Raw genomic sequence first — 14,500 nt, 5'->3', positions numbered from 1 at the left:
TGGAAAACAAAAAGCCAATCTCAGAAGAACTATAGATTATTTGGTCCCCATGGTTTTCCCCTTCTCAGCTACATTTAGAACTCTTCTGTATAAGCATTGCTGGTTGGCTACCCCGTAGCCATTCTTCTTTCTCCTTGCTAAGAAACTCCCGTTCCATTTTCCTGTATTTCACAGCCATACAACTTAGAGAAGCCTGAGTCAAACCCAGCCCAAGGGAATGATCTTGATTGTCCTAAGTCAGTCACACTGCTCCCATTCCTTTCTCCAGATTGGTTTTGGAATGAGTAGATGAAGCAGTCTTAACTAATGAGATGTGAGGAGATTTCAGGTGTGAGGGATGGAGGGGATGCTCCTGGGAAAGGTACATTCATCTTAAGAACAGAAAGAAAGGAAGAGATGGTTGCTTTGCTTCATTGAATACTGAAACAATAGGCTATTTTTTCTCCTACTATTGTAGCCATCTTGTATCCATGAGTGTGTAAGATAGCTTCTAGGGATGAAGCTGAGAAAGAATCAGGAGAGCTAGGGCTTAAGCCCTCACGCATTAGGCCTAGAGTAGACTGTACCTTTGGACTTTCTTTTTATATGAAATAATAAACTCCTTTATTATTTAAAGCCAATAAAACCAGGGATTTTTGTTACTTGTAGCTGAAAGCATTGCAACTGACACATTCGAAATGGTGTCCTAAATAACTTCCTAATATTGTCCATAGAGAGTACATAAATTCTGTATGATTTAGGAAATCTATATTGAAAATAAGTAAATGCTATAAGAATCCAAGCCCAATTTGGATTCAAGTTCAATTTCATAATTATAACAGCTAGTCCTTTTTCCTTGATATTCTTCTTTATTTGATTGTCTTTATCTTGAAATAAGCATTAGAAACTCTCTACAGCAAAATCCTAAAGAGCATCTTTTAAACCTAATAAATTGTATATCTGTTTTCCATCTATAAGCCATTTGAAAACTCACAATGAAAAGCATATAGTTGATAATCCTTGATACAGATAATTAACCTTAATAATTAAGTTTATTATTCATCATATAATTACTGGGATATGTAGCAGACACTACTAAACGCTAACTGGAAAATCTGGTTTCTACATGTCTGTATTTCTTATAAGCTACTACAGCAAGTAGGAAGTATATACTACAGTATTTTAGGGGAAAAAAAAAGAAGACTTCAATTCAACATATTCTATAGTTTAAAGTTGCTGAAGTGAAATTTCAGGTTGTACCATAAAAAAATCTATTAAAGAAAATGCATTTCATGAATATTAAATGAATATACTCACAAACAATAATTTCCTATTGTCATTAGAGAAAAACTGTCCTCAATTTTTTTCTTTTTTTTTTCCACGAAACTTTTATTTTATAAGCATATAAGTCTCCACCTGAATTCAAGTTCTGAATCCTTTACTTATACTCTGCAGTTTGGAGGTAAATTACTAACTCTCTCATTTTCAGTAGCTTTCAAATTGTGAAAAGTAGTACTTAACTGTTGGAGTCAATGTGAGGATAAAATAATGCATATGAAATATAGCTCAGGGATACACACTGTATTCAGTACTCAATATTTCTTACTAAAATTACTAATTCAGATTTTCTACAGATGTTCTCTTCCTGCTTTCATATCACTAGTAGCAAAAAGAAAAGTATTTGAAGTTGTTGGATTTAAAAATTATAACATGCGTTGCCACTATAAAAGCAGGGGATACGTTTATACTTACAATATATTGCCCTATAACTTACTGCTGTGTGCCTTGCTTGAAAACATGTTTTATCTTCTCTGTAGAACAGTAGGCATTGGAGAACAGAGCTAGTATCACATTCAATTTATTAATTCCTGTAATATTCCCATAATATTTCCACAGAGCCAGCTTCAGAGTAGACCCTTGAGGAAGGTTTAGAGACCAAATGCAGAACCATTGCCTCCACCTCCTCTTCTGAAACATGCTTTGAAGCAAAGTGCCAACAATCTCTTATGAATATGGGCAAGTAGGCTAACTGAATGTGAAATCCGTTTACACTAGTCCAGTTGACTATTCATCATGTCATGGTAATATCTGATGTTTGTCAATATTTGGACATCGGTGTTAGATCCCATAACAGAATCAGAGAAGGTGTGACCTTGACCCAGGAATGGATCTTCTGCAACCAGATTTCCTCTCCAAGGCCAGTACTCAAAGTCTAACTTTCTGTGTCAGGCTTCATCCTTATAAAAGCGTCTTTTTTTTTTTTTTTTTTTTTTTTTTTTTTTAAGGAGAAAGGAAAATGTTCTTTCATCTATATAACAAGTATACTCATCACTTGCCTTAAGATTGCCCCAAGACAAGGCTAGGGAAGGAAGCTGGTACGTTAAAAATACAAGGGAGAGATAAGTTATTTCTTAAATATACTTACATAAATATATTTTAATAAATATCCAACATCCAAAAATTGGAATTTTCACAGTAAGTTTTGGATCTCTTTTCGAAAAAACAGATTAAACAACTCTAGGTCCATATTCTTGCTGGCCAGTCATCAGCACTAGGCAAGGAACAAGCTCTCTCACCCTGGCTCTGTGCACTCAAGGTCATCATTGGCCCCACTCAGCTTCTCATCCATTTCTACTTCATGCCTGTTCCCTTCAGGCACCTGATTTAAAGAATGGTCATTTATCTCTTTCATAAACATGTCAGAGTGCTTTTACGCATCTTAATCGCCTTAGAACTACATTTCTGTGCCCTCTTCCTTGGAGTCTATGGGCATTCATCCCATTTCTCTAATTTTCTTAAGGCTGTGTCCATGTTCATGGTTGTTAAGGCACTCTTATTTACCTTTTGCACTTGATCTTACTAAATAAGAAACCTTCTAAAACCTCTTTCTTTTTTTTTTCAGCACCACTCTAACCCCCACTTCTATTCTTCCCTCTTCCATGTTGGTCTTGTAAGCATAATCTGCTAGTGATAACAAGTCTGTCTGCATGGACAGACCTAGGAGATATGAAAGCCAGTGCCTATATTTAGCATGCACTCTAGTGAAGTCAGTGAGAAGAGGAGAAAGTCATGGAATAATCAAGGCACAGCCGACTGAAGCTATTTAATTGCCTGGGAGACACAAGAGACAAGGTTAACAGGACTCCTAGACATGAGGAATATCTGCAAAATGGGTAAGGGTCATGCCAAGGATGGGCTGCCTTGCAGAAAGAGAGTCAAGGTTCTAGTAAACAGATATTTAATATTCTCTGAGCTAAGGATGACTTAAGGATACAAACATAGCAATTTTGTCTTCTAATCTTCAAATTAGTTATTCTAGACAACAATTGTCTAGGACACCTCAATCACAAGGTGGATATAAGGTGCCTACCATATTGCTCCTGGGTGCAATGCAGAGAGAATATTGTGGTTTAAGGAGGAAATCCTATAAATTTACTTCACAAAAGTAATTGCACCATGTGAATTTATCACTAACCTGTGACTGGATTTCTGAAAACGGCATTCTCTACTCCCTTTGCTATGCTCTATTTTCATCATAGCACATATCATTTTATATATATATATATTTATACACACACACACACACACACACACACACAAATATTAGGAATTGCCTTTCTTTACCCACCATAATATAAGCTGTGAGAGAGCAGACTTTGGTGTTTTGTTCATTGCTCAGGACACTCAGTAAAATATGCTCATTTTTTTAGATAATAAGATGCATATTATAAACAGTTTGTAATGTATGTTATGTAAGATGAATGTTATAAACACTGTAACTTAGAAATATAGTTTTTCTGGGTTGTTTTTAACAGCTGTATAGTTTTCTATTAAATGAATGCAGCATCTTTCATTTCACCAGCTCCTATGATAAGCCTTTAAGCTGGTTTCACATTTATGCTATTAGAAATCATCCCTGTCCATTTGTCTTGGGTGACACTTGTACCAATATCTCATATGACAATGTCTAGAAGAGAACTGCTGGGTCAAAGAGTATATGCATTTTTAAAATTTTCTAGTAGCTCTTACCAAATTATTTTATAAAGAAGATGACCCTGGGGCACCTGGGTGGCTCAGTGGGTTAAGCCTCTGCCTTCTTCTCGGGTCATGGTCTCAGGGTCCTGCGATCAAGCCCTGCATCGGGCTCTCTGCTCAGCTGGGAGCCTGCTTCTCCCACCTCTCTCTCTCTGCCTGCCTCTCTGTCTACTTGTGACCTCTCTTTCTGTCAAATAAATAAATAAAATCTTAAAAAAAAAAAAGAAGAAGAAGAAGATGACCCTATTTTATTGCCACAGTAGTATGTAAGAGATCCACTTTCTCTACAACCTGGCTGACACAACCTTCATCAAACTTCTTTATCTTTAGTGCTGTGAATGAAAAAATAGTGCAGTATATCATTGTTTTTTAATTACTATTTTTTAAAATTACTATTTCTTTAATTATAAATGAGACTACGCAATTTCTCATATGATTAAAAATACATTTATTCTTCTGCCAACTGCCTGTATTTCTCATTTGATTTTTTTGGGGGGGGATGGTGGGTTGTGGTCCTTTACTTATCTGTAAAAGTTCTTGTTGTATCAAAAGAGTTATTAGCTCTTTGTCTCTCATATGTTGCAGATATTTTCCAAAGGTGTTGTTTTGTGTAAATAATTTAACTGTTACTTACTCATACTTATCAGTCTTCTAGGATGACTTCTGGATTTTACCTTTTTTTTTTTTTTTTAAGATTTTCTCTATTTATTTGACAGACAGAGATCAGAAGTAGGCAGAGAGACAGGCAGAGAGGAGGCAGAGAGGAGGAAGCAGGCCCCCTGCTGAGCAGAGAGCCCGATGTGGGGCTCGATCCCAGGACCCTGAGATCATGACCTGAGCCGAAGGCAGAGGATCAACCCACTGAGCCACCCAGGCGCCCCTGGATTTTACCTTTTGCTTAGAAAAGGTTTCTCAACTTCTATTTTATTATTTTAAAAGCCCTGTCATTTCTTCTAGTTTTTTGTTTTTAAATTTTATTTCAGTTTTTAGAGAGAGAGAGAGAGAACATGTACAAGCTGGGGGGAAGTGGGGCAGAAGGAGAGGGAGAGAGAGAGAGAGAGACTCTCAAGCAGGCTCCACACCCAGGATGGAGCCCCACATGGAGCTGGATCTCATGACTCTCAGATCAGGACCTGAGTCAAAACCAAGAGTAGGAAGCTTAACCGACTGAGCCACCCAGGTGCCTCCTTCCAGTTATTTTTTTAATATCATTCTTTACATCTCATTTTTGGTCATCTTAACTTTTTATGAGGATAAGAAATGAAGTAGAGATTGACTATTACTCTGAGTCGACCAATCAGTTGTTCCCAAATCATTTGTTGAATAACCCTTCTTTTCCACTGTATTTCCATGCCTATTTTAGTATATTTCTGGACTCTACCTCCTGTTCAGTGAAACTAGAAAATTCTTAAAGCAAAATGCTCCTATCTAACTCACTTTATAGATTCATAGGAAAGATGTGATTTAGGTAAGTGTTTTTATTGAGATTATTGAATTAGATCAATATCAGTCCCAAGGATACAATATTAACACCACTTATTTGTATAGTTTTCCATTTGCCAAAGCTTTCCCACAGATAGTCACACTTTTGATGTGTATAACTGTATATGCATTTAATAGATTCTGACATCAAGCTTTTGATTCCAAGTCTAGTGTGCCTTCTGCCACACCACAGGTAATAGCAACTCAGTAATTTAATAATAAAAAATAATTTAATAATAAAAAATATTGTTACATTATATATGTGTTTATTATAAGCTATGTGATCTCATTTTTATAGACATAAACAACTCTCAGAATTCTTAAAAGAATGAGGTAGGAAATATGTAGATAAAGAAATGAGATAAATTTAAACAGATGTGCATTCACACACTTTTATATTTCATAGATCTATCAGGAGGAGTTGCAGGAAACATAATAGACAAACACATTCAACAAAGTTACTTTGCACTGACCACTGAACTACAACCACCCTGGTACATTCAATGATAAGAACATAGCAGAGTAAAAAAACAAACCAAGCAAACAAAAATCCAAACACTGGAGAATACATATAAATAATATATAAACACATAAATATATATTTATGAATAGGGGGTATGGGGGAGTGGGTGTAATTTACTAAATCTAGGCTACCAGAGGAAATAGGCAAAAACTCACTAATTGAAGCAGAGCTTGACCAAGATGTTTATCTTTAGAGCCACCTGGGTGGCTGTTGGTTAAGTGTCTGCTTTTGGCTCAGGTCATGATCCCAGGGTTCTGGGATGGAGTCCCACATTCGGCTCCTTGCTTAGCAGGGAGTCTGCTTCTCCTTCTCCCTCAGTCTGCTACTCCCCCTGTGTGTGTGCGCTCTCTCTCTCTGACAAACAAACAAAAAGACATTTATCTCTACTTCCTCCTGTTATTTTTTATTCTTTTTAAAAGATTTTATGTTTTTATTTGAGAGAGAGAGAAAGAGCAGGGGAAGGGAGAGAAGCAGACGCCCCACTTAGTGGAGAGCCCCATGTTGGGCTTGATCCCAGGACCCTAAACCATGATGTGAGCCGAAGGCAGCCGGTCAACCAACTGCACCCGGGCGCCCATCTACTTCCTCTTGTTCTGATTGCCAATCAGAGGGAGTACCAGCGTTGTGTTTTCTGGTAAAGTACAGACCTATGCAACAATCAGCATGTTTTCTCAGACTGGAGCAACTCACCCTCAACAATCAGTGTTTGTAAGTCCTAACTAGTTTCCCTAGGTGGGTGGTGAATAATCGCCTACTGTCACTGAGTCGTCTCAAGAGAACCCATGTATCTTGAGAAGTTGGGTCAGTCCTACTACAGTAGGAAAGAAAAGCTTGGTTGTATGACTATTGGAAGACAGCTTTAGTGGATCTTTATGCTCTCAAAGGCTCTGATGCTCAATTAGTGAACATTCATCAACCACAAAGTACTTAACGCATAATAATAAGGTGAGGAAAGAAAGAACAAAGACTATATTTTTAACATTAATCATATTCAGCCTTAAGTTAGCTTTTTAGGTCTTTCGCAAACAGAATTTACAAGCATGCCGACTCAGGTATCCTAGAATTTCAGAGACATTCTCCGGTTTGCAAGCACAGAGAAAAATTAAAGGAAACCTACACTTGTAAACATGTAACTAACTCTAAGGGGATTCTTTTCAAACTTCACTTTTTAAAGAAGAAACAATTTAGGAGTAATTTTTAATTTATCTACTAGGAAAATAAAATAAAAGTTTGAATTCTGACATAAATCCTTAGATGGTCTTATTCTTATCCCTCTTCCCACCACCCACGAGATTAAGGACTGTGGACTTCCTGCTGGAGGGAGTAATTGCTCAATCACTTTGGAATCCACTGGAACTCTTTGCTGTATTAGTTTGGACAGACATATACAATTGTGAAATCTTCCTTTCCTTTACTGAGAGATTGCACTAGAAGTCAGTCCCTGAGTCCTTCTGCCTGATATGCTCTTATATCCAAGTTACATATTCTCAGGACTGGAAACAGATTTCATCTTAGAAATATAGTTCTTTCTTCCATTGATGCCTTACCATTTTTACATTAGACTCACAACATCCTATTTCAGGACTTCACATGAATATTTTCATGATATGTTTTGCATAGTGGACAAGCGGTACTTAAAATAATTAAGGTCCTAGCTTTTAGAAAGAGACAGAAAGATAGGGAAAGCCTATCAGTTAGATAATCAGAATTTGAGATCTCAGAGATCCTTAAAACCCAGTTCTCTGAAGTAAAGCGAGGAAGCAGGAGGGTTTAAAATGCAGCTTTAAGTGACAGCGTCCAGACTGTGCAGCGATCCCCCAAGTCATTAGCTCCGTCACTTCATAAATGTGTACTGAGCTGCCACTGTGCGCCAGACCCGTGCTAAGGGTCCTAATGCACAGGGACCTGAGTTACACTCGCAGCCCCTTAATGTTGGTGCTCGTTGGAATTACATCAGCCCGGTCAAATGGCAATCGTTTGCCGTTCTAGACGCACTCTTTACGACAGTGTGGAGGTGACTACCCTATAATGGACTAAAAACAAACCTTAAACTTACTTGAACGTATTTGCAAAGTCAATGTATGAAACACAGAAAAAACTCGTATCATTTTTCTGTCAAAAAAACTTTGCTTGAAGTCAATCTTTACTTCCTCCCTGATGCGGGGCAAAACTCCTCCTACCACTCCCAAGAAGCAAGAAAAAAAAATTTTTTTTTCTTTTCAAACTGCTAGAGTGTTTAGCACCTTTTGGACAGAAGTCCGGGAGGCTCCCGCAGCAGCCCTCAGCCCGAGCGCAGAGGACGCGACCGCAGAGCTTCCGCCAGTGAGCCCCGCCCAGCCTTGCCCCGCCCCCGCCGATAGCGCAAGGCCCCGCCCCCACTGGCCTCAGGGCGGGGACCCGAGGCGCCGCGCCAGTTTCTGACTGGGCGGACTGCCGGTTCGGCGGAGCGGTTGTCTCAGCGCCCAAGTCACACCCGTCTAGGGCCGGGAACTAAAGCCCCAGCCCACGTGGCGGCGGCTGGAGAACTCCGGCGCAGCGAGGAGCGCCCGGCGCGGTTCCCATCTCCGCGCCTGCGGAGCGAGCGGGGGTCGGCCCGAAGATCTAGCCGCTTTAAAGGGCTAGTTTCTCCCCTACCCTTCCATCCTACCACGCCGCTTTAGTCGCGTTTGTTGTCACTTATTAAAATATATCTTAAAGCAAGACTCGAAATTCAGCCTCAAACTTCAAAACGTACCCTGCCTGTCCTCTCCTGGCTGTCGGCGTCCATCAGCCCCATCTCCGCTCCTTCCTGACTCAGACTTCCTCCCCTATACCTTTCTTTACCCTTCCCTTCTCTTCTTTTTCCTCCCGGCGCACTCCTTCCCCTAAATGTCCATATTTGATGTGTGTCTTGAAATGGGTTAACTTTAAACTTTGGATTAGGGGCCTTTCTTTTGCCATATCCTGGGGCGGGCCCTAGTATCGGGCTCAAGTGGTCAAGGGCCTTAGTAAAGTTTCCAAAAGTAAAGCATTCTGTATTATATTTCTTAAAGTGATGCCTAAGATAGAACATCAAGCCTTCCAAAACTTGGATCCGCCCCTGGCCATGTGCGTTCCTCCACCAAGCCCAGAGCTCTGCGCACATCCGCGAGGACTCGCGAGCAAGCGCTTCTGCACTTTGCAAAGACAAAGTCTCCTTTCAGGGTCCTCCAAATCCCTAGATTTACGCAGAGTCTGAAATAGAAAACTAACGACTAAAGGGTCTTCACCCTTGAATGTATAGCGGTAAGGTGGCTCTCTTCGTTTTTGGTGGGGGGTTGTGGGGCTCGGTTTTCTCCACCTGTGCTGCATTTTTCCATCAGGGGGCGCCCACAGCCGCCACAAAACACCCTATTCCTAGACATCTGGGTTCTGCAAGCCCTAAGCACGCCTACTGGGGGGCAGATCCGAGGGAGCTCACCGCCTCTCTCGCTCCTCCCTCCTAGCCTGCCTCGGCGGACCCGGGAGGCAGGGATTTCACACTAGCCATTCATTTGTCAGCCGTGGGGGAGGGGACGCAGGAGAGAGAGTCACTGAGAAGAGGCTGGGAGAGGGGAAGGGAGGCACAGAAGATGGAGACAGAAAAGGGAGACACAAAGATGAGAAACGGGACACAGCGAGGCTGTCTTTCAGTCTGTGGGTGTGCGCACGGTGGGACAGATCTCCAGGCGTTGCGTAGGTTTCTCCCCCCTCCCGCAGCATCTCCCGGGGACAAGCAGGACTTGCTGGGGGCGCAGCTGGATCGGAAAGCAAATAGTTTAAGCTGTGACACTGTATTTCTAACCCGCTCTGCGAAGCCTAACACAGAGACCGCTCCACGCCCAGTGACACAGACAGCATGCCGGGACAACCCTGTGGCCCCCAAATCCGCATGCACTGGGGATGTCGCCCCGCGGCGCCCACACTTCTGTAGGGTGGTGGGACGCTCCAGCCTAGGGCGTCCCCCAGCGCTCCCGACACACGCTCTCCTTGGCTGGGGGACTAGCCAGTAAAGTTGCTCAACTACAGCGAAGAGCTGGGAGGGGGTGGGGAGATGGAAGGAAAAGAAGGGGTTGTAGTCGGGGCGAAAAAAGGCTGGTCCTAGAGGCCCCAGATTCGGGTCCCCGCGCCACCTTTGTCTGGAGAGCGCTCTGAGCGCTGGTTTGCTCGTTGAGACCAGAATGGAAGCCTCCACTTCGCTCTTCTGGGTGAGATAAAATTCTTGCACATCGCTGATGGTTCAAGGCAAGCTTTTCCCGCCCAGGCTCTTCCCAGACCGCCGCGGCACTCCAACAACCCCACCCCCATCCCCTGCTCCTTCCCGGCCGGCCCCTGTGCTCCGCGAGCAGGACAAAAGAACCCAGGGGCACCAGGGAGGGCCTTGACAGACCCCAAGTCTCCAAAGAGACGCAGCCGGGGGACCCCGCACATCCCCCGGCCGTACCTCTTTCCAGACTGCTTGCGGACAGAGAGGGTCACGTCCGCCCAGGTCCCGGGCTGCTGTGTCGCCGGATTGTCCTGTCAGGAGCTGCCCTGGAGCAGCATTCCAGGAACGCCGGGCACTGACCACACACCAGGGTCCCTGGAGCCAGGTGGCCCGCACCAAGGCGGCTTCGGGGACTTGCAAGTGGACAAGTCTCAGGAGTCCCCATTCAAACTTTTGCCTCGAGCAGGTTAACAAAAAAGCTCAAGGTGCCAGCGGCCCCTCCAGCTCTCCAGCACAAGACCCCAAGACTTTTCTAAGGGTTCTCTACAATTCTCTTCCCTCCCTTCCCCCAATTCCGTTAGTCCTTCTACCCCCACCCCATTCCGAGCTTCTTTTGTCTGGATCTTTTTCATCACCGCGGTCCCTCGGTATTCCTCTCCCCAAACGTCCTTCTGAAAGTTACCTGCATTTTTAAAGTGCATAGATTCTCTTAACTTTGCCTTACAGCTAGATCTCTTCGCCTTAATTAAAGCTTTCTACCAATTACAATGTACTTCGTTTTTCTAAGCTCGCTCGTTTTTGTTGTTGTTTTTTTTTTTTAAGGGGGAACAAAAGAAACGTGATTACCTTGAAAGGCGGCTTATTGCAGTTTGGGGGAAAAAATCACCGCAGCGCTGCGCGAATGGGCTCGGTGTTGCCGGGGCGGGTCACATAGGAAGCTCGGTGGCCTGGGGAAGGGTACGGAGGGTGCGGGACGGTGCTGAAGGATGCAGGAGGATGCGGGGCTGGCCGCAGATCCCGGTCCCAGCGCCAGTCCACAGCACCTAGTGTTCGCGGCTGTTGCTCCCGCCCGCCTGGAGTTCTTCCCCAGAAAGGCTCGGGGCAGCTCGCCTGCAAGTTCAAATGCGGGTTGTGACACCCATCATCATTATATCACTGTACCGTCAGCACCGAGGAGGAGACTCAGCGAGGAGGAGGAGGAGGAAGAGGAGGAGGGTTCATTCACAGGCTCCTGAAGCGCTCGGCAGCTTCAGCCACTCCTAAAAGCCAAGGCTTGGATAGCAGGCAGAGGGGCGGAAAGGCAGCTCCCCGCGCCTGCGGTAGGGACCGCCTGCCTCCCTCCTCAGGCACTCCCACCTCTCGGCGTTTCTTCCTGACAAGAAGTACCAATCGGCTTGGGGACAGCAGCGCTCCCCATTCAGCGACTCACTAAGTAACATCGCGCTGAGCGCACGGAAACCACTGCCCTCCCACCCCTCCCCACCCCCACTTCCCCGCCCCCTGTGCTGCCAGTTCTGGGATTCGGGAAAGGAGCCCCCAGGCTCTTGTGGGGCAGGCCAACACTAGACGACTGAGCCCCCTCAGCTCTTGGGAGCGAATGAAACTCTGTAAAATCAGGAGAGAACTTGGTTACAGCTTGTTTATGCGGCCACAGAACCTGCCTGTCCCATCTGAGGGAAGTGTCAGGCTTGCGCCGCCTGCCAACCTGAAAGAGACACTGAGAAAAGGAGATCCTTCTAAGACCTTGAGAGAAAGTGTAAGAACGGCCTTACCCGGGAACTGCCCAAAGGGGAGCCCAACGTCAGAGCGCAATTTGCAAAGACCCTGGTAATAAAGGCTTGAACAGGAAATTCCCCCAAGCAAATCCCCTGTTGGATTTAAACAGATTCTCTAACTCTGCCACAAACGTACAGAAGTCTAGATTTTGCTTTCTTCCTTCTTTCTTTCCCTCCGTTTTTTAAAGTGTCCCTTATGGTAGAATATTTAATAATTTTTCTGAGTAACAGAGACTCCCTGGATGTACCAATCCTCCCCTTTGTGGTCAGGAAATGGGACCACAGTCTTTCTTGAGTTTTTGTGATTTTTGTTTTCAGCCAGGCTGACCAACTATGTAAACAACATCAACACAAGGAAGAGTCCCCTGCATTGTGTTACAAAAGGTTTCCTAAAGGACCTTAGAGAGCAAAGGGTCAACCAGTTAACACAAAGGATTTCTGCCTCTTAGAAAAGAGGGACTTTGTATTTTCCTTTTCTTTGAAGTCAAGTATGAGTTTATACAATGGGAACAAAATAAGTCCAAGGTGCACCTCAGTTTCGACATGGGGGATGCTGGAGTGGATAGCAAATTTTTCTTTCTACACAAACATGGAAGTATCCTCACGGTTTTCCTCTCTGAAGTCTCTACTTAGAAAATTCTATCAAATACACAGTGATGATTAAAGAAAAAAGTCCAGTTCCACTCTGAATTTCTTTGAGCGAGTTGGCCTTAGATTCATACTTTAAAACTTGTAGCAGCTTAGACTTCTGTGCACGCACATTTATAATGTTTCTTTTCTAAGTTTCTTTCTCAAGTTGTATGCATTTTTCATGATGCTAGATTTTAAGTGGTAAACAGGTAGAAGTGTTGTTGGGAGAATTTCTGTCCTCAAAATGTGTGTTTTCCATTTCTTTTTACGCATTTATTTATCAGCTCACTACAGTGACTAAGATAACTATTAATTGCAGGATTTGGGGATCAATTTTTTTGTTAGTTTTACAATGATTTGTTTATTCTTACTATTGTTATTATACCACCATTCTTAATATTGAAGTTCTATTTCATTAAATATTTAGAATAACAGAGTCACAGAATAGAATAAGATTTCAACCTTTATTTTTAGCAGATGAGCAAACTAAAGCTCAGAAAGTGATTTTTCCTAAAGTCACACAATTAATAGCAAAGCTGTTACCAGAACACAACTCTTGACTCCAGGTCCAGTGGTCTTTCCAGCACTCCTCATAGTGACTTTATAATCAAGATCATGTCATTCAAAAAGGGAGAAAAATCCTTATTGAAATTTACACTCCAGACATTAGGATAGACCTTTCTCTGAAATACCTCAAAGTATGTATTACTGTTCTCATTCTTAAATTTGAGTAAACCTAGTTGAATTCCAAAGAGTTTAAATGTCTCTCCTGTGGCCACTTTCTAAGTGGTACATCTGCCAATCCGAAAAGCTAATTATCTTTCCATTACACAGCTCTCCCTTCATAATACAGTTAAGTAAAGCATTTCTGTAAAGGAGACCTAAGGCAGAAGAAAGCAACTAATAGCAGATTAATACCCATTTTTAAGGAAATGTTAATATTTAATAGTCCCTGTAGATAATGCCAACTTTACATGATGAAACATGATGAAAAATTAGGGTCAGAGACTACTTACATCCTGAGATAGTTTCTTTTATCTTGCCAAATGTGTTTCTCTGGACCTTTAATGTTTATAGTTCCTTATAATGTCCACGGACATGACAACTCTTGACAGAGCCGTTCTATAGGGCAAAGGCACTTTCTCAGGAAGAGTTCTCTTGTCAGAACATGGACAATTTTGAACAACTTTATACCGCATGCCTTTTCTTTGCTTTGGCTTATAACATTATTTAGAAAATTAAACACTTCTGCAGGTTGTCCAATAACTAAAATGAAATGACATTCCCAATATCAACTTGTGTTCTCTAAAGCAGATTTTCCTCTCTAGTTATCTATAATAGGAAATAAAAAGGAAAGAATAAAGGTACATTCAGAGCAGACTCTGCCTATGTATTATTTCTATCTAATTGTCCTTGAGGGCTTCTCCCTCTCTCTGTGTCTCCCTCTCTCTCTCTCTTTCTCCTACTCTCTTGCTCCCTCTCTCCCTGTCTCTTTATGAAGACAAAGTGAATGACAGAGCATTATTTCTTTTTTTTTTTAAGATTTTTATTTATTTATTGAGAGAGAGGTAGTGAGAGAGAGCATGAGCGAGGAGAAATCAAAGGGAGAAGCAGACTCCCCATGGAGCTGGGAGCCCGATGTGGGACTCGATCCCAGGACTCCGGGATCATGACCTGAGCCGAAGGCAGTCGTCCAACCAACTAAACCACTCAGGTGTCCCCAGAGCATTATTTCTGATTCTCTCATGTTTGAAAAATTATCACAAGTTTTTGAATGGGAAAATATATTTTTGTATCTTCTATAACCAAAACAATTTTGCCTATTACACTCAAGTCTGAATCAAACAGTAATTAAAATCTCATTCTATGCAT

General features: G+C 42.6%; 1 protein-coding gene across 5 annotated transcripts in view; it reads right to left on the bottom strand.

Moving 5' to 3' along the window:
* The window catches only part of VCAN (versican), a 110,849-nt gene extending 99,528 nt beyond the window's left edge, over positions 1 to 11,321 (bottom strand). For 3 of the 5 annotated variants that reach the window (XM_059418192.1, XM_059418195.1, XM_059418194.1), the window contains exon 1: positions 11,070 to 11,155. The gene's annotated coding sequence lies outside the window, so the exon portion shown is untranslated. Of the gene's footprint in view, positions 1 to 10,460; positions 10,918 to 11,069 lie in introns of those variants that run through there. The other 2 variants (XM_059418196.1, XM_059418193.1) reach the window with 2 other exon arrangements.
* Positions 11,322 to 14,500: the final 3,179 nt, after the last annotated feature.

The sequence above is a fragment of the Mustela nigripes genome, chromosome 12 (genome assembly GCF_022355385.1).
Source record: "Mustela nigripes isolate SB6536 chromosome 12, MUSNIG.SB6536, whole genome shotgun sequence".
NCBI lineage: Eukaryota > Metazoa > Chordata > Mammalia > Carnivora > Mustelidae > Mustela > Mustela nigripes.
This window is presented reverse-complemented; position numbering and strand designations above follow the sequence as displayed.